This window comes from Triturus cristatus, chromosome 4_2 (genome assembly GCF_964204655.1).
Source record: "Triturus cristatus chromosome 4_2, aTriCri1.1, whole genome shotgun sequence".
NCBI classification, from domain to species: Eukaryota; Metazoa; Chordata; class Amphibia; order Caudata; family Salamandridae; genus Triturus; species Triturus cristatus.
Window position 1 is genome coordinate 698,115,980 of NC_140586.1, and position 13,446 is coordinate 698,129,425.

At 45.1% G+C, this 13,446-nt stretch overlaps 1 protein-coding gene across 4 annotated transcripts in view; it reads left to right on the forward strand.

The window, feature by feature from the left end:
• Positions 1-13,446, forward strand: part of USP24 (ubiquitin specific peptidase 24) — a 2,082,369-nt gene that overhangs the window by 512,548 nt on the left and 1,556,375 nt on the right. The gene's annotated exons all lie outside the window — the stretch shown is intronic.

Sequence of the window (13,446 nt, forward strand, 5' to 3'; positions counted from 1 at the left end):
TTGCTGTATGGACGGTGTGATTAATGTTCTTTGAGATGGGTCTCTACATACCACTGTTTTATAGATTAGTGTACTGTGTGGCTGATACATCACACACTGTAAATGTAATGCTTGGAGAGGATTTTGGTAAATGAAAAATATGTCACTGCATGTCATTCTGATGCATACCTTCTGCTGCAGGTTTCCAGCCATTTGGGTATCCTCCGTTGTCAGACTGGATCTTGGACTCTTGACATAATAGCTTCCCGGTGCCTACAGGTGACGCGAAGCAGCTACTCCCATGGCTCTCCTTCTCTGCCGGTTGTGACGACCAATTCCTATGTACAAAGTGGCACTTTAGCAGTTTTTTTTCTGTGCCCATCCAATGTTAATCCAGAACTGTCTTTGTTGGCATTTGCAAATTCAGTTAAGCAGAGTACCATTGACCAAATGTCACATCTGCATGTGGTGCATGGGGTTAGACCTTGGTCTATTGACTTGTGACATATGTGCTTTCATGCACTAAAAATCAATCAAGGAGAGCATAGCCAAGCTCTTTGTGCCTTGGACTTGTGATACACTGGCTCATTCCATTCCTTATCCACAAGTTAAGTGGCTTATAAGGAAGCATTATCCAAGTGTTTCTTCTGGCACAAAAACCCCGCAAGAGGAATAAAAAGGAAAGGCCCTTTTTTTTTTTGCTGGAAAAGATCCTCTTCTCTGGATCAATGAAGGAGCTGGCTGTGCTATTTCTCGACCTTGGTGTCATCCTCCTCCTCTGAGTAACTTCCCTGTCCTGGAAAAGCTGCAGCCAGAGTTTCTTATACTATCGACCAATGGCGTACAGATGGTAGATTACTGAACGGCAATGTTTAACATTTTCAGGCTATCCTACCCCATCTGATACGCCTTCAGCTCTCAGGGTGGATTTCGGGCCTCTTGCCCGAAATCTAGTGTGGCAGTTTCAGCACCATCTCGCTGTTCAGAGCCATTCAGCTGCTCCGTCAGTCATTTTGGAATTTCCTCTGCATGCTTCTGAGATCAAATCAAATGTGCTATTGGAGATGATCTAGCCTAAAGCCACTTTTTGTCAGCTGTTGGTGCCCTTTAAGAATGGGACATCGTTAAACCCAATCATGACAGCCTGGGGGGAAGTCTTTTTTGCCTCTGCTGTCAGGAGACCAGTAGGATACAGCTACATACCTGTGCCCTCTGATCCAAAATTATTTTCTGATATCCCTTTTAGAATATCCCCAGGTGCCAGACCAGAAGAATTTTCAGCATAGATTCAGCACTTTTGTAGGTGGTGTCTTGAAGCTCCTTGTCGACATTGCTCTGCCCTTGCATTGACAGCTGGAGCCACATGTAGGTGCCACTAAAACCAGTTCCTTTCTTTCCACACCTTTGTATGCTGATGTGGAGCTAGATCCTGACCTTTCCTCATCAGTTGACATATTTTCTGTGTTGTGCAAGGGGATGTGTCCCCTCCTCAAACTACAGGGTTTAAACCTTGTAGGGACTGTCACAAACAAGTATCTTTGATAGACTCTCTTGAGATGTGTCTCTAGTGTTTTAGTTCGGGCCACAACTCCTGGTGATGCTAGGAGTGTGCCTTGATGCACCTGTAGGCAATCTGGGAGAGCAAAGCCAGGCTCTGAACATTGCAGGAAGTGGTGTCAGACCTACTCCGAGTGAGGTTGAAGACCAGTTTCCAGCTGATCCTGATGCACTCTGTATTGCTTGGGCCATTGATAACACCACAACAAATTGGGGTGTTTAAGGAGGCCATGCTTCGAATATTTGGCACACTGTACGCTCCCTCTGGTGCTGCTTCGGGCCACACAGATCCTCAGAGGCTTTCAGTGGGTTACTATTGGGGGATCCGTCCTCTGCACCATCTGTGCCTCATAATCTACTTCAAGTTCATCTCTGGGGTTCGGACCTAGACCCACACCTGGCACCGCAATCCTTGCTAGTTCCTGCCACGTCGATGCCGGCCCGACTCCAAGGACAACGCTAAAAACAAAGTCTTGTCTGACTCCGAATCAATTCTGTCTCGGCCGAGGTTGTGTCCCAGCGCAGATCTGACACGTTCGACCCAAGTAAATGCTGACTCGAAGACAGTGCCTTTGTTGAGGAGTGACACACAAATGCTCCAACAAACTTTTGAATCTGGGACCCAACAGAGCCAACCAGATTTTGGTGATGATGGGGATGAAGTTTTCCCCACAATACGATGACAGTTTTTATTTGGACCTGCAATAGGCCATTGGATTGGACACTTCACCGAACACGGGGTTGCGTTCTCCACCTTGCCCTTCCACAGGAGAGTCCGCCTTATTTGTGGTAGTCTTTAGACAAGCGGATGAAGTTCTGGACTTGAAAGAAATTATCTTCAGTCTAGGTGAAAGCAAACATCCTCATGGTAGGTTTACAGCCGGAACAAACCTCATATGCAGCGTTTCTGTAATTCAACATAGCCCAAATGACACCTACATGCATGCAGCACTCTACTCCTGAGAACCTGGTAGTATAATCATCCTAACAGGGTTAATCCTAATTCTTTTCATGTGACCCTCCCTAGACAGTCAAAAAGGACTGAAGCATTTGAAAAGTGGACATTGTCTGTTGGGTAGGTATTCCCATTCATTTTGGGGAATGATTTTTCGAGCAGTCCCAGAGGAATTCCGCACCATTGGCAGACTGTTCAAGATGACTAGGACTCCGCTAAATATATCACAACAGACTGTTTAGGTGGAGCTTTTGGAACTAACTTGGTGCTCCGGACTTTTGATGGCTCCAGCCTTTTTGGAGAGAAGTCAGGCTCCGCCCTTGAAAACTTCAAAGAAAGTTTGGACAGTCCCTTGGTCTTTCCACACCTGCAGTGCCCCAAAAATATTACCCCTTCGGAAGCATTATTAGGGGTTTTGATTATAGGCAGCATCATGGCCTTTCACTTATGTATCCTAGTCCTTTTGGGGTAGGGGATCTGGCAGACTGTGTACAATCTTGCAAGGACAGCAGACCTCCCTGTCCCCAGATAACAAATTGCTGTTAGTCCTGGAGGTAACACAAGACATCTTCCAGCAATGGGGAGAACTCCGGCTCGATCTCTAAGCCCAGCAGAGAATGTGCAATGTCTGGTCTTTTATGCGCTGGAGTTTCCCAGAAGGATCTCTTGGAGATTCATTCCACCTGGTTTGGAGCATGGTAATCCTGAATGTCTTCCTGCCTGCACCTTCTCCTGACCAGTGTTCTGAAGATCTGGAGTGGTCATATCCAAGCCATCCTAGCGGCTCCGGGTTGGACCAGGAGAGTATGGTCCTCAAAGTCGGAGCATGTGCATCTGTCCTCTGATCAGGATGCTGCTCCAGGAGTATCTTTTGTTGTAGCAGCAGGGAATGGCCTTACACCCCTTCTGCAAAGTCTGTTTATGCTTGGAGAAGTTTGTGGTATGGTGAGGCACCCGAAATATGAACCCGTCTTGTTGTTTGTTTTGCCTTTACCCCAGCAAGGAATTGTAGTGGGGATAGTGGGCCCTTTTTACATTTACCTAACCAACTGTCCTTCAAATCATCTGTTGTCATTCGATTTCTTAAAGGTTTGGTCTATATGATTTCTCCTCAACCTTTCATTATGCCACAGTGGAACCTTCATTTGGTCCTAACTTTTCATTTGTGCTTCCCTATTTAGCTGTCGCAAAGTTGTCCTCAACGTCTCCTGGCTCCGAAGACTTTCTTTCTCATCTCAATAACTTCAGCTCATCATGTCAGTGAGCTTCAAGCTCTATCATGGCCTTACACCACCGCCTTCCCGGACAAACTAGTGCTGAGGTCTATAGCGGCTTTCTACTGAAAGTTGTAACTTCCTTTTACATTAGTGCGTCCATCACTTTCCTGAAATTCTTTTCCCCACTTCACTCCTAGAAAGGAGAGAGATGTCATCGTTTAGACCTTAAGAGTGCTGAGCTTCTACATCGATTGTACTAAAGACCAGCTGGTGGACGATCAGCTCTTTGTGAGGCTCTCCAGGACAAAAGAAAGTCAAGGCAGTGCAGAAAAGAACTTTGTCCAGTAGGAGAGCCCTCTTAATTAAGATCTGCTACAGGTTGGCAAAGGAGAAATCTCCAGAAGGATTGAAGACCCATTCCACCAGGGCCAAGGCTGCTACGACTGCGTTGGCATGCCGCGTGCCTGTCCTAGTTATTTGTCAAGCTGCAGCGTGAGCTTCAGCGCACACATTCATTAAGCACTACTGGCTTGACAGTGAGGTCCAACGGCAAGAGCATTTTGGCCATTTGGTACTGCAGGACTTTTTGGTCAGTGATTCCACAGACCCACCACCAGCAGAGATACTGATTTGGTATCTACTCTAAAGATGAGGAATCTGCAGTTAAGAATATCCATCAGAAGGACAAGTTACTTACTTTACAACGCTCTTTCTTGTGGATACTCTAACTGGAGATTCCTCACACACCCCTCCTGCCTCCCTAGTCTTGTATATTGGACTGTTTTACATCTAAAAATGCCCCAGATTAGAGATCTGTATAGTGGCACGAAGAATTGATTTTTGGCTTCCGAGTCCTAGGGCACGGTCCATGTCCAGAAAGAACACAATGTCAGCACGCTTGGGGTGGCGCCTGTATGTGGCTCCAGCAGTCACTTCTGGGATAGAGCAGGGTTAATACAGAGCCACACGACGCCACCTACCAGTGCTTGGGCTATGCTGAAAAATGTGGATCCAGCTGACACCTGGGGATATTCGAAAGGTGGGCAATCTGTGAAAGAACATTACCGAAGGTAAGTAACTTGTTGTTTTGTGCTCTAATCAGTCTGGTGATCCTCGCTTTTTCAGCCAAGCTCAACACAAATGTTGCCTAAAACTCATCCAGACCCGCTTTGAAAAGCTTGCATGTGCTCGATTGTAATTGCATGTGATGGATGCTACCTGGTCGCTTGCTATGTGCATGTTCTATGGGAACGGCTGTCAATTTGACACATCGCCTCAAGGGTGGTCCTTCCCAATTCACGGGTGGGTGACCTCTTTACAACCCTTGGCTTATTTCTATTTTCTGTATCTAAGGAGGAGGAGGGTGAGACATTTCTGAATGCTTTCCAGGGAGAACTCCGGGGGTATCAAAGGAAATTTGGTGGCCATGGTATTCAGCAAGGACTAGCTCTTTGGTTAAGAGGCCAACTCCTTATTGGAACAATTCCAACAGTACAGGGCTAGCTACCTTGGCCTAGCATTGCCTGTTGGGCAGGTCCACCAACAATTATGTTGGCTTCACTGCTTCTTTAGGGCACTGCCTTCTAGGCAGAGGCAATAACTGTAACCAGCCCAGTTACGTTTGTCGGAACTGAAGTAATGGATGATGCCAAAGGGTGTCTGTGGCAGCTGTGTCAGTCCTCTGCTCTTATATGCCATAATTGTGTCTGCAAAACGTCTTTAATTTGGCCATCAGAGAACATGTTCATCCAGTCTGTGGACAGGTGTCGCCCTTTCTGAAATCTGGAGGGATTTTACCTTGGACATATGGAATCCTCAGGTGGTCTTTCGAGATTGCACCTTGCTTTTCCACGATACTCTCTGTAATTTTCCAGCTCTCTCTTCTCTGCTACTTTTTATGTCAAACATTTTGTCCCTAATCTGCAAGGGAACCATAAAGGTGGTACTGACTATGCTATGAGGTCAGATGTATTATTTACACTCTGAATTAGTACCTAGAAACGATGGTGGCCTGTGGCCATTCTTAGATTTGAGGGTACTGAATTATTTTCTGAGAAAAGCCAAAGTCATGGTGCTGCCCCAGTGCAAGTCTTTCTGCCTTTGGACTTGCATAAGTGCGTTGAATATTATACAGGTTGCAATTGAAGCTTCCCAGCAAATGGTTTCTTGAGATCATGTCATTTTATCCACATGTTGAATAATCTATAGTTTCATATGAGGAACGCTTCTCCTCTAAAAATGCCTGCCACAGGCATTTGAGTGGGAGTAAGGGTCGCGTAGCCTGACCTTATTTCTTCACAACAGGCTTTACCCTCACTGGGGTTTAAAACATGGCCGCCACAATGCTGAAGGATTGAAAGTCCCACCCAGAGACAGAACTGTGTCAATCTTCATTCAGTGTCCAGTGTCTACACAAACCTCATAAGAGCCTTTCCCCAAACCCTAAGCTTCTGGACATTTGGATAAGGATGCTGATGTTTTGTCCACTGGTGACTCTTCTAGTACTCACATTGTGTTGGCTTCTGGAGATATTTGTTTCTTTTAACCTGCTTGTCCCTGGAATGGTTTATGATGAGGTTATTGTAATGGTGCCTGGTGTGCCATTGTCTTCACTACTAAGGATAACTGTTGGCAGAAGGGGCTGCTAGACCCCAGTTTCTCAGTGGGAAGGCTGCTTTGCCCTCTGCCTGCTTATATGAGCCTGTTGACAGATGCTTCTTCCGCCAGCCAGTGAACCTTTATCAGGAACACAACAATCCGGGGACTTTGGTTGTCCATATAACAGAAAATGCATTTCAATCTGTTGGAAGTTCTGCCTATTGACCTAGCCCTGAAAACCTTCCTCCCTTCAAGTGGTAAAAGTGTGTTAAAGTACTCACCAACAACAACACTCTAGTACGTCATTTGCGCAAGCTGTGCAGTGTGAAGTCCAGATTCATCTGCTTAAAAAGTTCTTCACTTGTGGACTTGCGCTGTTGAGACCCAGTGGTGCATCACTTAGCAGTCGTATTGACAGAGACAGAGGATACTTTTAGGAGGTTCTGCATGGAGGACTACCAATGGGAGCTTTCATCCTGAGGTGGTGCTTTTGGTTTTAATGCACTTGGGCACCTTTCAATTGTACTTCATAGCCAAAGCAGAGTGCAGCTTAAACTTTCCCCTCAGGATGCTCTGGAAGATGTATTCTGCCTCTTGTACACGAGAGTTCAAGTGCTCCATCCCAATCCTGGTGGCAACTTTCATGAGAAATTTGAGTCTCTTTGAACTTGGGGCGTAGAATTCCACTCTTACTCTAGGTGTGAAACAACCCTCTGTCTAATCAATTTATGTGTGGTGCAGACTTTTGCTTGTTATTCCGCAGAGGGGATGGACCTATTGGGAGTAGGCTGGTTCACGTGTTTTTCTGTGTCACTAGTTGTGTAAGATTTGATGGTTGGTATTGTGCAAAGTTGCCTGCTGGTCTGATGAGCTTTACTGGTTCGCTGTGGGTAGATTTGTTCAAATGTTTGACACATGTCTGAGCCCCATTTGTGGTTCTTCGGAGGGACTAAAATTTAGTTTGGGCATTTTAGAAGGCACTGCTGATTGAACTACCATGCAAGATTGACATTGAAGACTGTCTTTTTGATTTCTTTTAACTCCAAATGCTAAGTGAGCTACAGGCTATCTCAGTTCAGCTTTGTTATACTATGTTATTCTCAGGCAAATTGTTATTGTGCACCTGTGCATTTTGTTTGGCCTAAGGTTGTAACTGTCTTTCATGTGGACGAGACAGTTGCCTTGCTGCCTTTATTTCTTCTACCTCATCCTTCACAGGAGTAGGCGTGGGTACAAAGACTGAAATCCAAGAGGGTGCTTAGTTTTTTTATTGGCAGAACCAAGAAAACCAATTAGACAAGCTGTAGTTTGAGGTGTTTGTGGGGCAGACACAGTGCAGAGCTGTTAGAAATGCATTCATTCACATTGGATTGTCCTATGTATGAAATTCTGCTAAGCGCTGATGAAAAAAGATCTAGTGAGGACATTAGGGCCCACTCAGGTGGAGATAAGGTTTCTTCCACAGGCCTGCTCTGGACTGTTCTAGAGGCTAGCATTAGTTGTGCTGAAACATGGACTTTTCTCCGTTTGATGTACTTGTATACTGACATATATTTTCGAATGATTCGTTTCAAATTGAAATTTTCCATATGTGTAATAATTTGATACAAATGCTATTTGCCCTAAATGCTTCCTGCTTCCATCCTGTGTTTCTATCTATCTTTCTATATTCCCCCATGGTCTTTCCATGTCTTCTTTTTCCATTCTTTTTTCTGTCTCTCGCGTTGGTTTCTCTCTCAATCTACTGTGATCAATTACTTTGTATATTATTGTTCAAATTACCGTACGCTGTTCATCATGTTGCCACTCCACCCCCCCAAACCCCCCCTTCTTTTTATCTCTAAAAAACTAACAATTCACCTCCCACTTTACCTTTCCCTAATATCTTTTCTTTCTTTCCTTCTTTTTTCTTTACTACCGATCTTACTATCCTCCTTCCTCTCTGTCACGGTGATGCACACCACCCAAATCTTTGTTTCACCATGATTGTAATTACAGCCTGGAGGAAGCCCCAGGCCAGATGGCCGTGTAAAGGGTTGAAACGTGTTGGCTGTTAGTTTGTCTTTTTTACTCACTCTCATGGACAAAGTGACAACACCTTTATAAACAACCAACAAAATGAACCATTGTCTGATTGGAATTTTTTCCTAAAAGAGTACGAGAAACCACTCTTGCCCTGACAACTTTTTTTAACCTTATCTACATTAGGGGTTAGGGGTTTCCCCCTGTCAAGGGCAAGTCTATAACGAGATTTATTGCTCAATATACGGCTAGTAAGGGATCGGGACCTTTTCACCCCTAATCTCACAAAACTCTTTCAGATTAGGCCTGCAAATCTGTGAAGCATGAAGAGCCTATTAACTGATATTATGGAGTGTTATTTACAGTTCCATACTGAACCATGGTCTCAACCTCAGTTATCCTTCATTGCCTAATATCACCACCACTACAGACAAGTGCCGAAAGGACTAATGTCAGTCAGATTAAATGTATCAGGATTGTTTTCCTGGAATGCAAGTGGTAAATTACATTCACAACACAAGATACTGCCCAAAACCACTAACTGTTCAAAGACCTGACAGTAGGTAAACGATAAGGCCATATAGGTGGCAAACGGTTGTTTGGGTTGAATCCCATAACTGCTTCTTCAAAACTTAGTTGAACAGAAGCTTGGCACATCTGAGAGGAACCAGCACATGCCACTCGGATCAGGCAGCTGTTATTTCCTACACCTGTGACCCTGCATAGACAATTTTGTTTAGCTGTGGATCACATACTGTTTGCAGCCTAAGTCCGGAAAATACAAATATTCATAATATTTAAAATACTAAAATACTGTATAATTGATGAAAAAGAATGTGAGACCGATGGGTATTTCCACAGTTAATGGTTTTTGGGCAGTATCTTGTGCAGGTACTGTAATTAAATTCCTTTCTTTCTGCGGCAGTAGATGAGGATCCGGATCTATTCCCAGTCTATTTTTTCAAAGAAGTTTTTTCCAGGTTTAAAGGATGTTTCCCCATAACAGATAGTGTTTAAGCCTTGTTGGGAATGTACACCAGACTTTGGAGTGATGCACTACCCAGGTGGTAAGTTCAATAAGTATGTTCACTTGTGAAGCTGTATCAAAAGACAGTTCTTTATTTTCAAAGTCATCCGACAAAACTGTGTTCCAGCCAACGCGTTTCATTCATTACACAATGAACTTCTTCAGGGCGATCGTAGTTCGGTGGGACGGTGGGAGAGAAAAGTGCTTTCTACAGCCGTGTCCTGTGTTCGCGTGGTGCGATTCCGCTCTGTTGAGCCCGTCTGGAATTGTTGAAACCAAGCATGAGTACCACCGGTTATCGATGGTCGTGGATGGGTTATGGCCTCCTTGATAAGGGCCAAGGTCTGTGGGATCTGTGAGGGCAGTATACCTGGGTGTGTCCCGATCCGGCCTGAGTCAGACTTGTGGGGAATGTCATGGACTGGTATCTGTAACTTATCCCCCTCTTGATCTTCCTATGTGGGTTGTTCGGTGACTCCGCTGCTTGCAGCAATTGCTCCTAGATGCACCTGAAAAGCAACTGTGAGATTGAGGTGTGTTCGATCAAAGTCCTTCACTGAAAGCTGTTCCAGCGACAAGTCATCATTGACGTCTAAGTCTTCAGTTAAGTCTAAAAATAATTTGTTGAAGAGGGACTCTGACCCGGTTATGCCACTCCAAGCCCCAAGGAAAGTGCGCATGGACATTATCATGCCTCCAGGACTTTCTCCTGAAGTCGTTCCATGAAATCTTTTATGATCCACTCCCACCCACTCCAGCCTGATTTTCTGGGCCTGGGGTGATTCCTCAACAGCACAAAGAGTTTCATGAAGTGATGTTGTGCTTATTTGCTTACACAGCTCCCTCTAGCGTGCCTTCAGGCCCAAAGTAGCTGACAAGTCTCTGCCTCGGCCCATTTAGGCACTTTGGACCTGCTTTTGGATCCGTACCGGCTTTGGTACTGGAACCTTGTGGCAGCCCCAACTTGGAGCATGATCCAATGACAATGCAGACTTCAACACCGGGCAGTGGCAGCCGACCCATTGTGCTGTCCGTCTCTGCGGTCATGCAAACCTTGACCGAGGCCACTTTCAATGCCATTTATTTCTTCCAATATGCACAGTCCATCAAATACTGATCCTGTTCCTCTACCTTGTGCTAGGGACCACTTTATTCATGATACGTCTGGCACTGATTTGGACCCTACCAAGATGACAGGTATGATGATCTCCAGGATGCGAGTGGCCTGGACTCTTCACAAAGACACTGTCCTTTTCTTTCCCCACGACCAGCTACTGAGTAGAGAGCATCATTTGCTATTGTGATGTAAAGGGCTGCTGAGATCCCTGATCTCCAGCTCCCATGTCAAGACATTAAGACAAATGTGTTAACCGAAGTCTTTCAACCTGGTCAGAAAATTTCGTAGCATCGCCTTCTTTTTAATGAGGTCCTAACCGATATCCTTTTAGTAACCTTGGCTAAGTCCTGCTCAGGGCCTCTGGTCAACTGCCAAAATGCCCATCGCCACCATCCTGCTTCTGGGGACCCGAATTGTCTCACTCAGCATCCCACTCCATAGAGTGTGGTGGTGTAGGCTTCGGCAAGTAAAGTAAACCTGAACTCATTTCCCAAGGTTCCTCCTGACAGATTCAAATTGCATTGATTATTTTGCCAGGTCAGTCTTATCTCAGTAGCTCCAATCCTTTCGATTGTTGCAGAAGAGACTCACATTGCTAAATTCACGATTGCTTGCGGACTTGACACCACATATTTAGTCAGCAGAGCTATTAACACCAATGTGGCCTTTTGTAGACATGCTTGGATGTGGACCACATGTTTTTCTGGGATGTCTAATCAAGCTTAATGAACAAGCCATTTGAGGTTTCCTGCCTTTTCAGTACAAGGCAGATTCAGTCCTTGAGTGCTACAAGGACAGGTGGGCTACAGTGTGCTCTCTCTGCATGTCTCTCGCTCCACTTCTGCTCTTACTGTTTTGCCCCCTCCGTGGCTTCAGTAGTGACTTAAAACATAGTCAACTGCTACTGGGTCCGCAACCCATCAGTCGTTTCGTGGCCATGGCTGCTGTTCCCACATGGAAAACAGAGACAGCGTGCAGTCCAGTCTGCTACCCTTCAAGCTTCTGCTGCCTTTAAATCGTTTTAGCTTGTCCTCCATGACACACAGCGACCTTGTGGGTAGCAGCCTATTCCTTCTGACAAGTGCGTGTTTCAAATCATCCAGTCAGTTAATACACTACCATTTCTAGAAACGCTGCCGCCCTTACCACTGTCCATGGAATGACTGATGGAGGACCATACATTCCAGACTCTCTTGGCCAAAAATGCCTTGGAGAGGGTGCTGGCTCCAGAAACGGGTAGTGTTTGCTATTACAGCTACTTCTTGGTATGGAAGGAGAACATAGGCCTTAACCCAATTTTAGAGCCTCACCATCTCAATGCCTTTCTACGGAAGGACAAATTCAAGATGCTCAACTTGGCCCAGTTCTAATCTGCCTTTTTGACCCTGGAGACTACATAGTAGTGTTGGACCTGCAGAACGCTTATGTTTGAGGCATGTGTGGCTGTAGATACACATACTGTGTATAGTCCTGCCATATAGTGTTAGGCACGCATGTGGCAAGTTGTTTTTCTTCGAAGAAGTCTTTCAGTCCTGAGGTACTGTGACTCCTCTGTTTGGTGATATGCGCTTTTTCATTGCATCTATTGTTAAATTGTATTCTTTCTGCCACCAGGTTTCCAGGTTTGGACATGTGCTCCGGGTTGACACCACTGTGGCGCTCTTTTCGGTTCACAGTTTCCCTTCCCTCCGTCACTATTGTAATACGATTTCATCTTCCTTACCTTCTGTCTTGGGTCGACATTTGATTACTTTGCTTGAGCGGGGTCTGGGTCAACCGCTAACTCGCCTGTGCCTTGCCCTTTGGGGACTATTCCCATTTCTCGGTCGTGTCTCCACCATGCCTCAACGATGATGGAACGGACGCCATTTTGGTATTGTCTTCTCTGCCACGTGAAATATTCATGGACCTATCTCCATCAGGTCTGCAATCTATGCCTGTTGCACAAACACAATGAGAACGCCTGCGATGCTTGCCGCTCCTTCTCCAAGAAGACTCTTCGCGACTGTCAGGTACGTCGACTCAAGATGTCACATAGGCGCGGTGACAACCCTCAGACCACTTCGATCCTGAGGGCATTGAGGAGGAAACATTATCAACAACAGTCTGCTTCAGCTGAAGAACTTTTTTCCCCTGAAGAAAGCTCTGACTCAGACTTGAAGATCGGCGCCGAAGAAGCCTTCAAGATCGACTGCTTCGGCACCGGCTACTCTATCCCCAAAACCAAGCTGACCCCCCTCATCTACCAGAACCTTGGTGCCGAAACTGAAGGTACCCTCGGAGCCAAATGTAAGGTTGCTAAGGTCCAGGGATCCCGGTTCCAGAGAAGATTGCCCAGTATGTGTGTAGCTTGTTGCTTGCGGAGATTGACTCGAGACACTGGACCTCTATGGTCTCAGACAGAGTACATACGTAAAGATGTAAGTCAAAAACTCCTCCTTAATAAAAGTAATCTGAGTACTTGGATAAGTACAGATTTTTATTTTGTTTATTCAAGAAGGTTCTGTTTCTTCCTGTATTTTTTATGTATTTTATTATTTCTTTCTTCACGTTTATAGCAGAATAAACAGCTTTAATGTTTCTTTCTTCACGCTTAACAAAAAAGTGAACAGCCGACACGTGTTTCACCCAGCGGCTCAAAGTTGGGCCAGGGCTTTATCAAGGCTGAAACGAAATGTTAGTGAGGCACTGTTAGACAGATTAAGCTCAGGATCTCAATATCATCCAGATTGCACCCAGTGGGATGTAAAGACAGTGAACATTGTCTACAAACAAAAGGAAATGGTGACATCAAGAAGTGCTCAAAAGGAATGTGAGAAGATAGGAAGTAATCCCATTTATCAAATAAGAAAGAGAAAATATATTATTTACTCAGTTTCATGAGTGATGCAAATACGAAGTGAAAGGTTTTTTATTTTTTATTTATAATGCAGTCTGTATAGAGAGCCAAGAGCGATTTCCAAAAAACAGCAAC